At 36.9% G+C, this 16,530-nt stretch overlaps 1 protein-coding gene across 1 annotated transcript in view; it reads left to right on the plus strand.

The window, feature by feature from the left end:
- The window catches only part of LOC126964950 (CAD protein), a 77,242-nt gene that overhangs the window by 47,006 nt on the left and 13,706 nt on the right, over positions 1 to 16,530 (plus strand). Inside the window, exon 1 of the mRNA XM_050808284.1 lies at positions 15,537 to 15,647. The gene's annotated coding sequence lies outside the window, so the exon portion shown is untranslated. Of the gene's footprint in view, positions 15,648 to 16,530 lie in introns of the transcript that reaches the window.

Raw genomic sequence — 16,530 nt, forward strand, 5'->3', positions numbered from 1 at the left:
CTACCAAGATTGGATATGTTTTAAAGATTTATTCTCCGAAACAATTCACCATAATAAATCTTTACCAAATGCGCAGAAAATGCAATTCTTGAAAAGTAAGCTCCGTGGCGAGGCTGAAAAATTAGTTCACCATTTACGCATCAATTCTGAAAACTACGAAGTATGCTGGGACATATTAAACCAACGTTACCATAATACTAGGTTAATATTTAATTCTCACATACAATTGTTACTAACCATGCCTACGATTCAACATCAATCTGCAGCGGTCATCAAAAGGTTACATGACACCACCAACGAGTGTCTTAACTCTATAAAAGCAATGGGCATCGACATTTCCAACTGGGACCCATTGATCGTCTATATTTTGTGCCAAAAGTTAGATACTGAAACCCATAATGATTACATTGTGTCGCTTAAGAATCCAAAAGAATTGCCTACTTTGTTAGATTTTTTGAAATTTTTAGAAATTAAATTTACTTCGTTAGAAAGCTCTCGTCGTAAGCAGGACTTCAACAAATCAAATTCATCCCAGGTACACCAAAACCAATACCAAAAACCATGGGCTGAAAAGCATACCAATAACCATTTACATAATTTTATGAACAGAAATTTTAAACCAAGACCAGCTGTAATAAACCACGTCAATACGAAACCAGTACATATTGCGCCACAACGGAAATGCATACTCTGTAAAACGTGTTGCCATGAATTGTTTAAATGCAAACAATTTCTAGAATCCGCACCGCTGAATCGACTTAAGGTCATTGAATCCAACAAATTATGTAAAAACTGTTTAATTAACCATTATGACAAGGAATGTTCTTCGGAAAAAACTTGCCGTTTTTGTAACCAGCAGCATAATACTCTTCTGCATAATGCTCTTGTCACTTTTGCACCATCTACTTCTAGAAATACCGAGATCGAAAATTCTCCTAGAAGATCCAATATATGCGTTACCAATGCCCCACAAGAAACCATGCCCAAATTATTAGCAACAGCTAAAGTTAATATTATGTCTATGGATGGCTGTCACCATACCATGCGAGCCCTCATAGACCCGTGCGCGGAGTCATCTCTCATTACAGAGAATGCCGCTCAACTTTTAGGCCTACCCAGGATTAAGCGCCACTGTGTGGTGGTCGGAGTAGGCGCAAAAGCCAACAATAGTAAGGGAGTCGCACAGCTTTCAGTGTCATCTCTTCATAATAATTTCACATTTAAAACGGAAGCCTATGTGATGAAGCATGTCGTCGGGAATTTACCACACGAAACATTAGAAAAACCAGCTTGGCCGTATTTACAAAAGTTACCACTCGCAGATCCAGAGTTTTATAAAAGTAGACCAATAGATTTAATTTTAAGCGTTGAAGTTTACGAATTAATTATTTTACCAGGTTTAATTCGTAATGGCACATCACTACCAATCGCGCAAAATACCAAGCTCGGTTGGATTCTTAGTGGTACCATAAAACCAAACCAAACATATTGCAACGTCGTCATGGTCGACTTGCAGGATATACAGCGGTTCTGGGAGATTGAAGATATCTCAGACAACTCTGTAAATATTACGGATGAAGATAACCATTGCCTTCATCATTATCAACAGCATACTACGCGCAAACCAGACGGACGTTATGTTGTACGGTTACCATTAAAACCAGAGATTACCGAAAAATTGGGTGAGTCTAAAACCAAAGCCGTAGCCCAATTTCGGCAATTAGAACGCAGATTTTGTAAAAATAAAATTATCGAACAGAACTACAAACAATTTATCCATGAATATATTAATTTAAACCATATGAAGAAATGTAATAGTAATCCGATACTTCAGTGCTATTTACCTCACCATTGTGTAATCAGAACGGATTCCACGACGACTGCCACGCGAGTTGTTTTTAATGCCTCAGCGAAAACTTCGACTGGACTTTCGTTGAATGACCTTATGTACTCTGGACCAAATTTACAAGAGGATTTGTTTACTCTCATATTAAAGTGGAGGCAGTACCAAATAGCCTTCACAGCCGATATAGAGAAGATGTTCAGATTTATAGATGTCCATGATGATGACCAGCCGCTCCAGAAGATCGTGTGGAGGGACTCTGAAAAGCAACCATTAGAAGAATACCAACTTACCACTGTCACATACGGCACCAAGGCCGCACCATTCCTAGCCATGATGACATTGAAACGTCTGGCTAAGGATGAAGGTCACCGTTACCCAGAAGCAGCAGAAGTTCTGGCTACCAGGCTCTACATGGATGACCTCCTCCATGGACATCATGACCTCCAGTCTGCAAGGAGGCTGATTTCCGACCTCATAAATCTCCTTAAGTTAGGTGGATTCAATCTAAGGAAGTGGTCGTCAAATCAACCAGACGTACTACCAGATAACCAGTTACCATGCGAAGACCAAGCATATGTTTTTAAATACCAGGAATCAACCAAGGCATTAGGACTTAAGTGGCATCCCGACGAAGATTATTTCACTTTTCAATTGAATTCCGAACCAGTCAGTAAACTCACCAAAAGAAGTTTACTCTCGAATATATCGAAGATATTTGATCCGCTTGGATGGCTTTCACCAGTTACCACCAAGTTGAAACTACTCTTCCAGGAAGTATGGCTCTTAAATCTTCTGTGGGACGACGAATTACCAGCTGACATCAACACAAAATGGAAAACCATAGAGGCTGACATCACGAAAATTAGCCATATTACCATACCAAGGTGGTTGCAGTCTTCTAAGAACGACACCATTGAATTACATGGGTTTTGTGATTCATCACAAAATGCCTACGCTTGTGTTGTATACTGCAGAGTCAACAATATTACCAGCAACCAGTCTTCTGTAGTATTAGTAGCTTCGAAGTCTCGTCTCGTACCTGTAAAGAAAAATGTATCGTTACCTAGATTAGAGTTATGTGCAGCGGTTCTACTTACCAAGGTCATGAAGATCACCTGTAAATGCCTATCAGATTACAACATCAAAATCTACGGTTGGTCTGATTCGACAGCTGTGTTAGGCTGGCTCAACGGCGACCCATGTAAATGGAAACCATTCGTCGCGAATAGGGTGAAGCAGGTCATTGACATTATACCATCGAGTAGCTGGCATTATGTGTCAACAAAGGACAACCCAGCTGACTGCGCAAGTAGAGGCATTACCACAGAACAGCTGATTAACCATTCCATGTGGTGGATAGGTCCCCACTGGCTAAGATCGTTTGAAGAGTCCAAATTAACCAATAAATTATATACAACCTGCGAAGAGCTTAAAAAACCATTATTAAATATAAATGTAAACACAATTAAATATCAAAACAAGGTTATAGATAGTATAATTAGCAGATACAGCGATTTTACGCGAGCTTCAAGAGTGCTTGCGTGGGTGTTACGTTTTACACCTAAGTCATTTAATACTAATAAAACAAACTACTTAACTATATTAGAAATAAGAAAAGCTAAAAACTTAATTATAAGGCATATACAACAAGTAGAATTTTTAGAAGATATACAATATATTAAAAACCATAACCAACCTAACCCTAAGAGTAAATTATTAAAATTGAAACCATTTATTGATAACCAGGGGCTCTTGAGGGTTGGGGGGCGATTGACCAACGCCAAAATAGAAGATAGTATGAAACATCCGTGTATTTTACCACATAACCATTTGCTTACTGACATGATTATTGACCACGCGCATAAGATGACCTTTCATGGGGGTCCCCGGTTAACCCTTGCTTGGCTGCGTCAAGAATATTGGATCCTGGGAGGAAACAATGCTGTAAAGAAGAGGCTACGGAGATGTGTGCTATGTAGAAGGCACGACCCCCTGAAACACGACCAGTTGATGGGAGACTTACCACCTGCAAGAATCAACAGGACCCGCCCCTTTTACCATTTGGGGGTTGATTTTACTGGTTTTGTTGACGTCAAGTCTGCGAAGGGTAGATCAGTGAGATGTACCAAAGGATATGTCGCCGTCTTCGTGTGTATGGCGACCAAGGCTGTACATTTGGAGTTGGTCTCTGATCTCACCGCCTCAGCATTTTTGGCAGCCCTCAGAAGACTTGCGGCCAGGAGAGGATCGCCCGGTCACATTTACAGTGACAACGGGACGAACTTTATAAAAGCAAATAGAGTTTTGCAAGAGGAGATTGTTAACTTGAAAACCATATTGAATGCCCAGTTTTATGCAGAAATAGCTGAAATGTCGATAGAATGGCACTTCAACGCACCATCTTGGCCAAGCGCAGGCGGTCTCTGGGAGGCTGCAGTGAAGAGCTTGAAATACCACCTGAAGCGAGTAATAGGAGAACAAAAACTCACCTACGAGGAGTTCTCTACTCTTCTAGCTCAGCTAGAAGGATGCCTTAACTCCAGACCTCTGTGCCCGCTGAGTGAAGACGTCGAAGACTTAGATTGTTTGACCCCTTCTCATTTTCTGTCCAGTGGACCAACATTGACCATTGTTGAGTCAGAACACGACTTACGAACCAGATGGCAGTTAGTGCAGAAGATTTACCAAGATGTGTGGAAGAGATGGAGAGCGGAGTACCTCACACAGTTGAACGCTAGGTCCAAGTGGCGACGTTCACAACCAAATTTAAATGTTGGCGGCATTGTAATTATACACGATGCTAACCTGCCACCGGGTAAATGGGCTCTCGGTCGAATCGTGCAGCTACATCCGGGGCAAGATGGGCTAGTTCGAGTAGTCTCTGTTAAAACCAAAAATGGCATTATGAAGCGACCAGTAGTCAAACTATCTCTTTTACCTATTAACCACTCCAACGACGAAGACAGTAACCAAATTCATGAAACCACTGACCATAACCAGCCGAAACACCAGTCGAACGACGATTTACCAAAACCAAAGCGACGAGCTAGAAGAGGAATTGTTAATTTATTTACCATGGCACTTATGTTGTTTACCTTTTTATTTTCACCAGCCACGTGTGCATACAACGCTATAAACTTCAACGACAGTCAAAGTTTATATTTAGATAAAATATCAACCATGCGACTAGTTCAGGACGAATGGAAACTAGTTGTATACTACGATTTAAAACCATATTGGCAAGGCAGTAAATTGTTATCCAAATATATTGATCATATGGAATATATTTGCAAGGAATCGTCAGTCAGAAACCATTGTGAATCTATTTTAATACAATTACAGCACAGTTATACAGAGTTATCGCATTACAATAACATTCTGTCGACGCAGCAGTTCCCACGCGGGCACGCGCGGCGCAGGCGCGGCCTTATCAACGCTGTGGGTAATGTTGCACACGCGCTGTTCGGTGTACTCGATGACCAATTCGCTAAGCAGTATATTCAGGACATCGATTTAATTAGGGAAAACCAAAACCATCTTGCTGCTCTATGGAAAAACCAGACTTCCGTAATAGAAGCAGAATATAATGTATTGAAGAGGATGCAAGGCTCAATTGACAAACAATATAAAATATTTACTCATTACCTTAACCAGTTAAAGAACGCTACCAATGATGTCAAGAGTCAATTGAAAGACGTGGAAAACAATAATGAATTTTTATTATGCGCTATGGCAGCTAACAGCTTGGAGTCGAATTTGAAGAATGTGCAGGATGTTCTTTTAGATACTGTTTCGGAGGTGTACTTTGGGAAGTTCAACATACATCTTTTGAAACCCGACCAGCTTCTAGAAGAATTAAATATTATTTCCGGAAGATTGTCCAACGATTTAAGTTTACCAATAGAGAACACGCATACAGAATTAACCAAAATGTACCATTTACTCAAGGTCAGAGCGAAAATGCTAAATGACTATTTTATTTTTGAAATTAGAATACCATTAGTGAGTAGAGACCATTACCAAGTATATAAAATTTATCCTGTACCAAGACGGAACGGCAAAACCATGGTCACCCTAGTTCCAGTTTCGGATTACATTGCGATCAACTTACGAAGAGACTCATTTATGACCATATCACACTTAGAATTAAATAATTGTCTTCATTTAGATACTGAGACACAACTTTGTCCTTTGGAAAAACCAATTTCTCATATGAGTCATGATGACGTCATGTGCTCCAAAGACCAGGAGACGAAGCAGTGCAGAACCAAAACTGCCAAATGTCTAGATTGGTGGTCTCAGCTAAGCGAGGTCAATACATACTTTTTCTTTTGCTGCGACTCGTATCCAGTACGTATCATCTGTGGAGAGCAAATGTTTTCCAATCATCTTAATAATAGCGGCATTATTAGGTTGGGTCCAGATTGTGTTCTGAAAGGACAAGACATTACCATTTATGCTCGGAGGCTTCAGAACAATACATTAACCATACAGACGGATATACCAGCTATAGACATTCACCCCATCAACCACATCTTTAACCAGAATAAGACGTTCGTGTCGCTGATTTCGGAGCCAGCATCAGTGATGGGTGGTTACGATCAGGAGCTAGATGATATAGGCGCAAAAATAAAACAAATGAATTCAGAGAGTGGTCTAAAGGGTGGTATATCTTATCACGACGTTCACCACTACGTCGCGATATACGTGGTGGCGGGTGTGCTGGTGGCCGGGGCCGCCGCGTACGCCGTGCGGCGGTGGTGCCCGCGCCGCAGCCGACGCCAGGACTCCAGCGCGCCGCCCGCGCCGGCAGCCGCTGGCGCAGGGCCAGCCGCGTCGCACCCGCCGCGCCCTGAGCCGCGGGGTCTGACGAACGCAGCGTTTGTGTATAGTGTTAGTGACCAGTGTGTAAGTGTAGTTAACCACGGGCAATCTAGTGCTAGTAAAAATAGTGATAAGTGTAGTGATGAAGTGAAAGACCAATCCACTTCTCCTGTAGTGCATAGGCATAATTTTAGTGATTACTGTGGCTAGAGACATTAAGGTTACCATTAGATAATGCAAATTTGTTTATCACCTTGTCTCACGTCACTCGCTAACCATAACCATTTCTTTTTTGTACCATCTTCACCACCACTCTTTCTTCTCTCGCGGTGGCAGCATGTACGGTCAACAGCATGTCGACTGTACATCACGTTTCGCGTATCAGCGTTTACGTCGCCTCGCGTTATTTCCTAAGTAATATTGTAACCAGTTCGCGACAAGCCGCCGATCGATTCGCGTGCTCATTACCATACCAACATTTTACCATTTTACCATATAGCATAAGTTAAGGTTTCAATATACCATTTGAGCCTAACTTGTGTTTTACTCTGTACGGAACCAAACCACCGTACAAATATAATACAAAATATAACGATTTTATATACAATTAAACATAAGGCGAAAAAAGTACACAAAAATACAAATTTATCAAATTTATCGGTTGGACATATTTTAAGAATGTTTAAGATATTCTTTAATTTTTTTAGTAAAAGTTGGATAGCTGCTATGAAAAATGTCTAAGTGACTATAATTATTATTATAAGTCTTGCATGCTCTTATAATAAAACAATTGCTAGTATAATTAGTTCTACGAACAGGGATAAAGAATGTATCTATAGAACGTGTATAATGTTTTGGACAGTTAAGTTTAATGTTACTTAAAATACGATTGGAATCAATTAAGTCATGTAATATTTTGAAAAGGAAAACTTGATCTCTGTATTCTCTACGCTGTTGTAAAGATAGGTAATTAAATTTAGGAGTATTACAATTTTGAAACTTATAATTTAATCTTTTAATAAATTTATTTTGTACACTTTCTATAGCATCTATATATTTTGTATAACGTGGGTTCCAAGCAGTCGAGGCATATTCTAAATATGGTCTGACATAAGCATTATATAAAAGATTAAAAGTATGAATATTTTTGAAGTCATTTCCCTGTCTGAATATAAAACCAAGCATTTTATAAGCTTTTGCTGTCATATTGTCTATATGATTTTCAAATAAGAGAGCCGAATCTAGCGTTACCCCAAGGTCTTTTATTTCTGACACCCTTTTAAGGGGTTTATTGTTTATTTTATATTTGAAGAAAATTGGCATTTTTTTCCTCGAAAATGTTATCATACAGCATTTGTCAACATTGAGGTATAAGTCATTAGCGGAACAATAGTTTCCTAACTCAATTAAATCGCTTTGTAGGTCAACACAGTCCTGTTTTTCTTTTATTATTTTAAATATTTTGGTGTCATCCGCATAAAGTAAAATATTAGAATTTTGAAAAGATTGCAAAACATCATTAATAAATATGTTAAATAACAATGGGCCAAGGTGAGAGCCCTGAGGAACGCCCGATGTAACAGGGACAAAACTAGAAATAAATCCTTTAACAGCTACCGCTTGTGTTCTGTTACGGAGATACGACTCCAGCCATCTTAGAAGATCTCCTTGAATACCGATACGCTCAAGTTTAAATAATAGTCGAGCATGCGAAATTTTATCGAACGCCTTTGAATAGTCGGTATAAATTGTGTCTACCTGGAATCCATTGTTTAAGGCATCCATTACTTCATCTAGAAATTCGCAAAGGTTAGTTTCCGTCGAGCGTTTATTTACAAATCCATGTTGCTGTGGAATAATTAGTGGTCGTAATAAAGGAAATAAAGTGTCATAGATAATTTTTTCAAATAATTTTGGGATGACCGATATCTTTGAAATCCCACGATAGTTTTTAATATTATGTCTGTCACCACTTTTAAAAATGGGAACAATTAAAGACATTTTCCATATTGATGGTAAACTACCTGAATGTAATGATTTCCTAAAGAGTATATCTAAAGGTATTGAAATTTGTCTACTACATGCCTTCAGTAAAATTGGGTGTAAATGATCGGGACCACTTCCTTTGGTTGGGTCAAGTTTTAACAAGTACTTTTCACGTGTAATGTCTATTGTTCTCGCAAAAGTTTGAGTATAGCTTAATGGTAAGTTATCATGGCTAAATCTAGTATTAGAATCGGCTGTAAAAACGGAGCTAAAGAATGTGTTAAACATATTAGCTATCATTTGACCGACTGATCCAGTATCATCATCATAGTACATACAGTCTGGAATGCAATTACTACTTCGCTTAGATTTTACAAATGCCCAGAATTTTTTAGAATTGTTATAAATATTATTTTCGGGCTTATTAATAAATAAATCATAGCATTCTGCTTCTAAACGTTTTGTTTCACGGCGTAATTCCGAGAACCTATCATAATCACTAGATCTTCCGTATATTTTCCATTTTTTATGAGCTTTCAGTTTTTTCTTAATTAACTTTATTAAAGATCTAGAGTACCACGACGGAAACTTATCATTTTCATGCACTAGTTTTGTAGGGACAATTCGATCTATAATATTCGATATAGTATAAAATAAAATTTTCCTACGGCACATGTTATATCTTCTGATGAGAGCTCTTCAACCCAGTCAATTTTTGATAATTCATCATTAACTGCATTGTAGTCGGCGTTGTGATAACAACAAACAACACGAGTCGGTGCTCGTAAGTACATGTTATTTTTTTCACTCTCAACCTTCACCACTAAGGATGGATGATGACCGTCTTCTGGCAATGCTAATGGTTTTGTTCTATTGACCACACAAACAGTATTAGATAAAACAAGATCTAATAGTCTATTATTATTGTTGTAAATATTATTATACTGCTTAAATCCTGTAAATGTCATAAATGCAAATAGCTGATTAACTAAATTATTATAAGAAGTGTTTACAATGGTAATATGTCCTCCGGGAACATGCAGCCATGTTGCATCCTTAACATTGAAGTCTCCTAATACTATGAATTTATCATTTGGGAATTTAATTACTAGATCAGATAAATATTCAAAAAATGTAGCTTGAGAGTTACTTTGTGGTGTGTTTTGTGGAAAATAACAGCAGAAAACCCTTAACTTTTTTCGGGTTGTATACTTTTCCAAAAGTAGGTCCAGAGAAGTAATGTCCGCATCAGGCAAACATGGAGGCACGTAAGAGTGACGCATGTCTACAGTAACACAACTACGACGTACAGCAATCAGTGTACCCCCACCCATAGTCACTCCTAGACGCTTGTAATCACGATCATTTCGGTATACACTATATCGCGAGTCAAAAAATTCTTCATTGAAAAATCCTTCTGACAACCATGTTTCGCTCAAACAAACTATATCATAATTCATATTATATATAAAAAATATATATAAAAAATTAAAAAATTAAAAAACCCGCTGCTTTTTTGGCGCCCGTTCTTCTCAGGCTGAGGCACACAATTGTATTTATACGTTTAATAAGTGATATGAAAGATTTAAAAAGTGAATTATATCGGACTTCATTTGTTACTATTCCTTACAAGACGTGTCTTTATAAATTTTACATCTATACCAACACAATATGGCCATATGACACTTAAGTCATTTTGACAGACATTGATAAACAAACAATATAATCTTATAGTTTGCTAATGAACATTGCTATAAGCTATTGCTATAAGAGTGAATCTACAGTTATTAACCCAACTAAATTACCAGAAGTAGTACAGTAAGTTTCCAGTTATATTTTTAGTACTTTAGAAGTGCTACTACGCTTGTTCGCTGGTAGCACACAGTAGTTAAGGGCACAAACGGTAGATGCCGATTTTCCGCGATCCTTTTATCTGATTCTGTCTCAAATTATAAATAGGAAATAGAAAAGTAAACGTGGTAAAATTAAAGTTTAAGAAATTCTAAATGGAATGTGTATTTTCTATATATACAAATATAACCACGTTTTCGTAAATAGCACAATTCATTGTAAAGTTACAACTTTTTTTTAACCAACTAAAATTGACGATACTTACATTCCAAACTATAATACTAAACAGAAAAGTACTAAGAAGTATGCATGAAACAATTTTATGACGTGTAATAATTTTTATTTCAGTAAATAAAGAATAGCAATTTAATATTTGGCCCAATATTGCGCAGTGAATCATCTGTAGTTTCTGCTGTACTAATCAAATAAAATATTACGTCACTTTTAATTAACTTTGAAATCCGAGATTAACCACCATCAAAAAAGATTATGATTCGCATTTGAATTTGGGATAATTTTTTTAATCCCAGATGGCCGTTCGGATGGGCAGCGTTCGGATAGCTCCGTAAATATTTTTGTGCAGTAATAGGCCATTTTTAACCAATGTATGTTGCCATTGGTAACATACGGAACGCAGACGCGGTCGCTAGTTATGGGCCTTGTGAGGAAGCTCACAGCCGCTCAGCGGGCAATAGGGAGGGCTATGCTATAAATTTTTCACATTAATTTTGAGGAATGTGAAAAAAGTGTGAAAACAAAAGTTGTAGATCATTTTATCACCTACAACTTTGCCATTTAACTTTTTTCCATAGGACTTGTAGTTTCGCCGGAAATCGAGATCAACAGTTTTTTACCTACCCCCCCCCCCCCCCTTATTCACTTCCCAACCTCAGATCGCCCGTAATTTATTTTTCCTATCATTTTTGCTATATTCTCTTCCTTTTCCAATGGGTTTCATCCTACTATTATATTTTTTTCAGTTTTTATCATTTTCAAAGGCTTCAGCACTGGTCCATTCCTTGTTTCCGCCGTTGGAATATTTTAGTTGCTTGGTTGCAGGTGAAAATCTTTATCATAATGTCAGAGATCGGACAAAATCATCTTCTGACCAAAAATGAAAAATCCTGTCAACGTTGTAACTGGAGGATTGTTTTTAAATTATTTGGTGTAAAGGAGTAAAATATCTAGCAAATTTCAAATGAGTATTTGTGTAAACAGTTTTTACATTAACGCTTTATAATTGCCAGTTTTTTAATGTATTATAATGGATATATTATGTTATCCCTAAGAGGTAAACACATGCTCTAGCGGACATTTCATTAGACCTATATAAGATATACAATTCCATCGCGACAGACAGGGTTTTCGTTGAAAGACGGCTTACTGTTTACTTACTTACTCCAACAAATATACAGAATTGTTTAAAAAAAACTTAGCAAATTATATACTAAAACCTTCCTCGAGAACTAAGCTACCCATTGATGAAATCAGGTATAGGAAAATCTGTGCTGTATTTTTTGAGTTAGACAGACACGGCGGAGGACTTTGTTTTATAATATCTAGTAATGCGTTGCAGGTAAAAGTAAATATTTTAACTTCACGTATTTTTCCAATCACCTGCAGTCTTCCCTGCTGACATTATTCCTTCAACCTTTAAGCTCTGTTCAAACTGAGGCGAAGCAAGAGCGGGACGCCCGGCGGGATTGTTTGATCTCACAATGCATGACGTTTCTCCACTGAAGAACCATAAATGACACGCGGGAAGTCGCGTCAGTTTGAGAGGCTAAGCAAGCGAACGAATTACGCTAAAACTCGTCCCGCTACCCGCGCGTTATTCGCCTCAGTTTGAACAGAGCTTTAAATATTCCCACTTCAAAGGCCGTAGTATTAACTTGTATCGATATACAGATACATACCCCAGTGGCAATCGAATTAGTGATTTGTTACTAAGCCGACAGGAATTATAAAGGCGTACTCAGTAAACAGGATCTCCTTCTTTGCAATCGAGTTATTCTCTATTTGTCTGTTTATAGTCGTGGGAATTATTAAAATTTAAGTCGTGAGCCGCTGCATATGTCTCGCAAATGGAAATAAGCATTCAAAGTCCTCGGATTAAGGGACTGAGCAGAACCATATCATCTGCGAAACTACGCATTACATTTGCGAATTTCCATCACTCTTACAAATTGACTGTCACTCTTGTTGCTATGATTCAGTAACAAAACAGGTTACAAGAAAATATAATGTTTAACAAGTTAAAATATGCGGTGTTTACAATTTCCACACGATAATGGGAGGTTCCTTTGCACAGGATGCCGGCTAGATTATGGGTACCACAACGGCGCCTTTTTCTGTCGTAGAACAGTAATGTGTAAGCATTATTGTGTTTCGGTCTGAAGGGCGCCGTAGCTAGTGAAATTACTGGGCAAATGAGACTTAATATCTTATGTCTCAAGGTAACGAGCGCAATTGCAGTGGCACTCAGAATTTTTGGGTTTTTCAAGAATCCTGAGCGGCACTGCATTGTTATGGGCAGGGCGTCACAACTACGTCCTGAACGTCCTGCTCGTGATGAAAATAGTAATACAAAATATTTAAATTAAAAATATGCGGTGTTTACAATTTCCACGTGACATACCAGTGGGAGGCTCCTTTGTACAGGATGCCGGCTAGATATTGGGTACCACAACGGCGCTTTTTTCTGTCATGGAACAGTAATGTGTACGTATTGTGATTTGGTCTGAAGGACAGCGTAGCTAGTGAAATTAATGTTCAAATGAGACATGTCAATATCTCAAAGTCACAGAGTGCCGCTCAGAATTTTTATGTTCTTGAAGAATCCTGAGTGGCACTGCATTGTAATGGGCAGGGCGTATCAATGACCATCAGGTTAATGTCCTGCTTGTCTTGTCCGTTATTGTTGTAAAAAATATATGCTAATCAAAAAAGAGCTTGTTCTGATCCTCTGGTGTTGCACATGAGCATAGGCGGCACCATTCTCCGCTTCCATAAGAATACCTGGTGAGTGGTGAATACTGAATGTACAAAAAAAGTGTGTTTGCTTTTGTATGCACGCAAGAAGTTATACTTCTTTGATCTAACGAAGCAAAAATCATTAAAATGATTTATTCCTCGTGCTATTCTACGTTTTTAGAAAGAACAATTTTGTAAAAATCTTGCAAAGATGGCTTTGACAATTTAATTATTACAGGCTGTATTATTAAAAAAAAACGAATGACGCAAACGTCAAAAAATTTTAGGTACCAACTTCAACCTGTTACTTTTGTGTTATAGCGCCTAAAGAACTTCAAACAATTTCTGTTAATATTAGTGTTAATATTAGAATGTACAATGTACATCACCAATTATTTCAAGCTATAACATGGTTCGTCATGCTCACTGTATAGCATTGCTTGCGGCGGCGTCGTGTGCCGGGTCGTCTCCTTCTCTCAAATATGTGCTAGGGGAACGATGGCTGGTCCATGCGTCAACTCGTGAACGGGTGCTGCTTGCGGTGCCAGGTCGACCTGGTATAGTAAATAAATCATTGTATTTGTTGGAAGCAATAATTTCACTATTCACGTAGCATTCTTACACAAACAATTAATTCAAGCTCAAAAGGCTAATGCATCCAATATACGATAATTTATATATTTTATACATTTAATTCTTTTATAACTTTTTATGAAATAGTTTAAATCATTTAAAGAGGTCTCATTTAATTGGATGCAGCACCTTACAAACTAATTTGTTTTTGCATCATTGTAAATTACTCTATTTGATTGAAAAGAGTGGCCGTTGAGTTTCTTATATTATGTTCTCACGTTTTTACTAACACAATATGCAAACTCAGTATTTTAAAAGAAATATTTTTAGTGACGATTCAAAAGAGCTAAGTTTAATCCTAATTGAATAAATTTTATTTGACTTTGTATGAAACTCAAAAACTACTGCATCGATTTTTATTCTGTTTTCGTCATATTTGTATACATTAACGATATTTGTTGGTGGTGTTGGTAATAAATAAGCCGTCTGGGAGTTTTTAATGAAAACGCTGTCTAAAATCTAAATCCTTTGAGATATAACAAAATAATGTATGGTGGAATTATGTATCTTATATAGATAGGTCTACAAAAAAATCCGTGATGACTAGTATTCTAGTACATTTCATAAGAAACATAATAGCTTTAAGGGTAAATGTATACAGTTTTATCTATCTATAAATATAGATGGCTCTGTCCTAAGTCCTATTTACTCCACAGCTGAATATCTAAGTGATCGGACAGCCTGGGACTAGATTATGATATATAGCGATAGAAATGACTGTACAATATTGTATATTTTTATTGAAAAGAGCGCAAAAAAAGAATGCTGGGAGAGTTTCTTGCGCCGATTCTTCTCTCTCAGAGCGCCATTTGTTTCCGAAGCGGTAGTAGTATATTAGAAATGACATCAAAAAGAATTTTCTAAAGGTATCAATTTTGAGAAATTAAATGCCTTTTATGCCTTTATCTCTAACATACTATACCATGTTAATACTTACTTTAAAATATTGGCAATTATAAAGCGGTAAAGTAAAAACTGTTTACACAAATACTATATTAATCCTTATCATTTTATTAAGTACTACATATTATAAAAATCATTCGGAATCACGTTTTAATTTCATTTTTAACTCATTAATTTTGATTACATATTTCCGATGGGTTTAGTTACATTATTCCCGAATACTTACATCACTTTTTAAGACATTGACATTATTTAGTTGACATCAACCATGAATTAGACACTCATAAGTCACAACTCAGTTCAGGTTACTGCAAGTACGTAGGTACTCGGTACTACGTAGTTACTAGGAACCAACTTCGCTCCTCACATCAATGACCTTCCCATTGTAAGGTCCAATGAAAGGCGCTTATACGTTCAACGCAGATACGAAAGAGATAGATATAGAGTAACTGGTTGTACTATTGTGACGTATCATATGGCTGTGTGTGTGTGATAAGATGTATAATTTATTCCTTCTTTAGCGACTGCCTCACGCCGGCGGCCGGTCTGTCGTTATTAAGAATTCGACAGCGTCGGACCTTTTGGCGTGACTTATAAAACAGCACGTGGCCGGCAAACTAGCCCAAAATATGTAAGTAATGTTGACTTACTGTTATGAATTTGTGATGTATATGCCTGGTGTCAGTGGCCTCTTGCTTACTTCTATGAACTTAGCTAAATTTTCATGGCACGACAACTAGCACATTTTGTGAATATTTGAGCACATGTTTATTATATCATTTAAAGTTTTACCGTAAGCAAGGTTTGAATAAAATTACTATAAAGTTTAATAGTAACAACATATTTACGACGTAAACTGTTGTTTGAGTTTGGTTTAAATATTTAAATTCTAAATCCGCTTTTATCATTTTTGTAAAGTTTATTTTTATGTGCATCAATCTCAACGTAAGAATTATATGTTTATTTTTAAACATGATTCTATTGTAACTTATTAAATAAATTATATACTTACCTTATTAAATAATTTTCCTTACGTAAAATATTTGGGCTTTTGACTTCAATTTAGAATAAACAAAATAGGCCTAATCAATTGTTATTATATTATTATCTATTCGTATATTAACCTATTTTTTATGTAAATACTTCTTCCGGTAACTTATCAATGTAGATTATTACTTTAGTAGCCTAAACATACTTCTATTTCACTAAGAGATATTTCAATTTATATCCATACATATATATATACATATAAATAAAATTGGAGTGTCTGTTTCTAATTTTGAAATAACCGTTTTTTTCTACATGTATTATAAATATATTTGGTATATACACCAAAATATTTTTTTTTTACAATTTTTGTCTGGCCGTCTGTTTATTGCGGCTAATATCTGAAAGAGTTGGACGGATTTTGACGGGACTTTTATTGGCAGGTTGCAGATATAATAAGGAGTAACTTAGGCTGAAAAATTAAGTAATTTTGCAATGTCCAAGAAACAGTCTAACATTAGAAATAA

The sequence above is a fragment of the Leptidea sinapis genome, chromosome 6, assembly GCF_905404315.1.
Source record: "Leptidea sinapis chromosome 6, ilLepSina1.1, whole genome shotgun sequence".
Lineage (NCBI taxonomy): Eukaryota > Metazoa > Arthropoda > Insecta > Lepidoptera > Pieridae > Leptidea > Leptidea sinapis.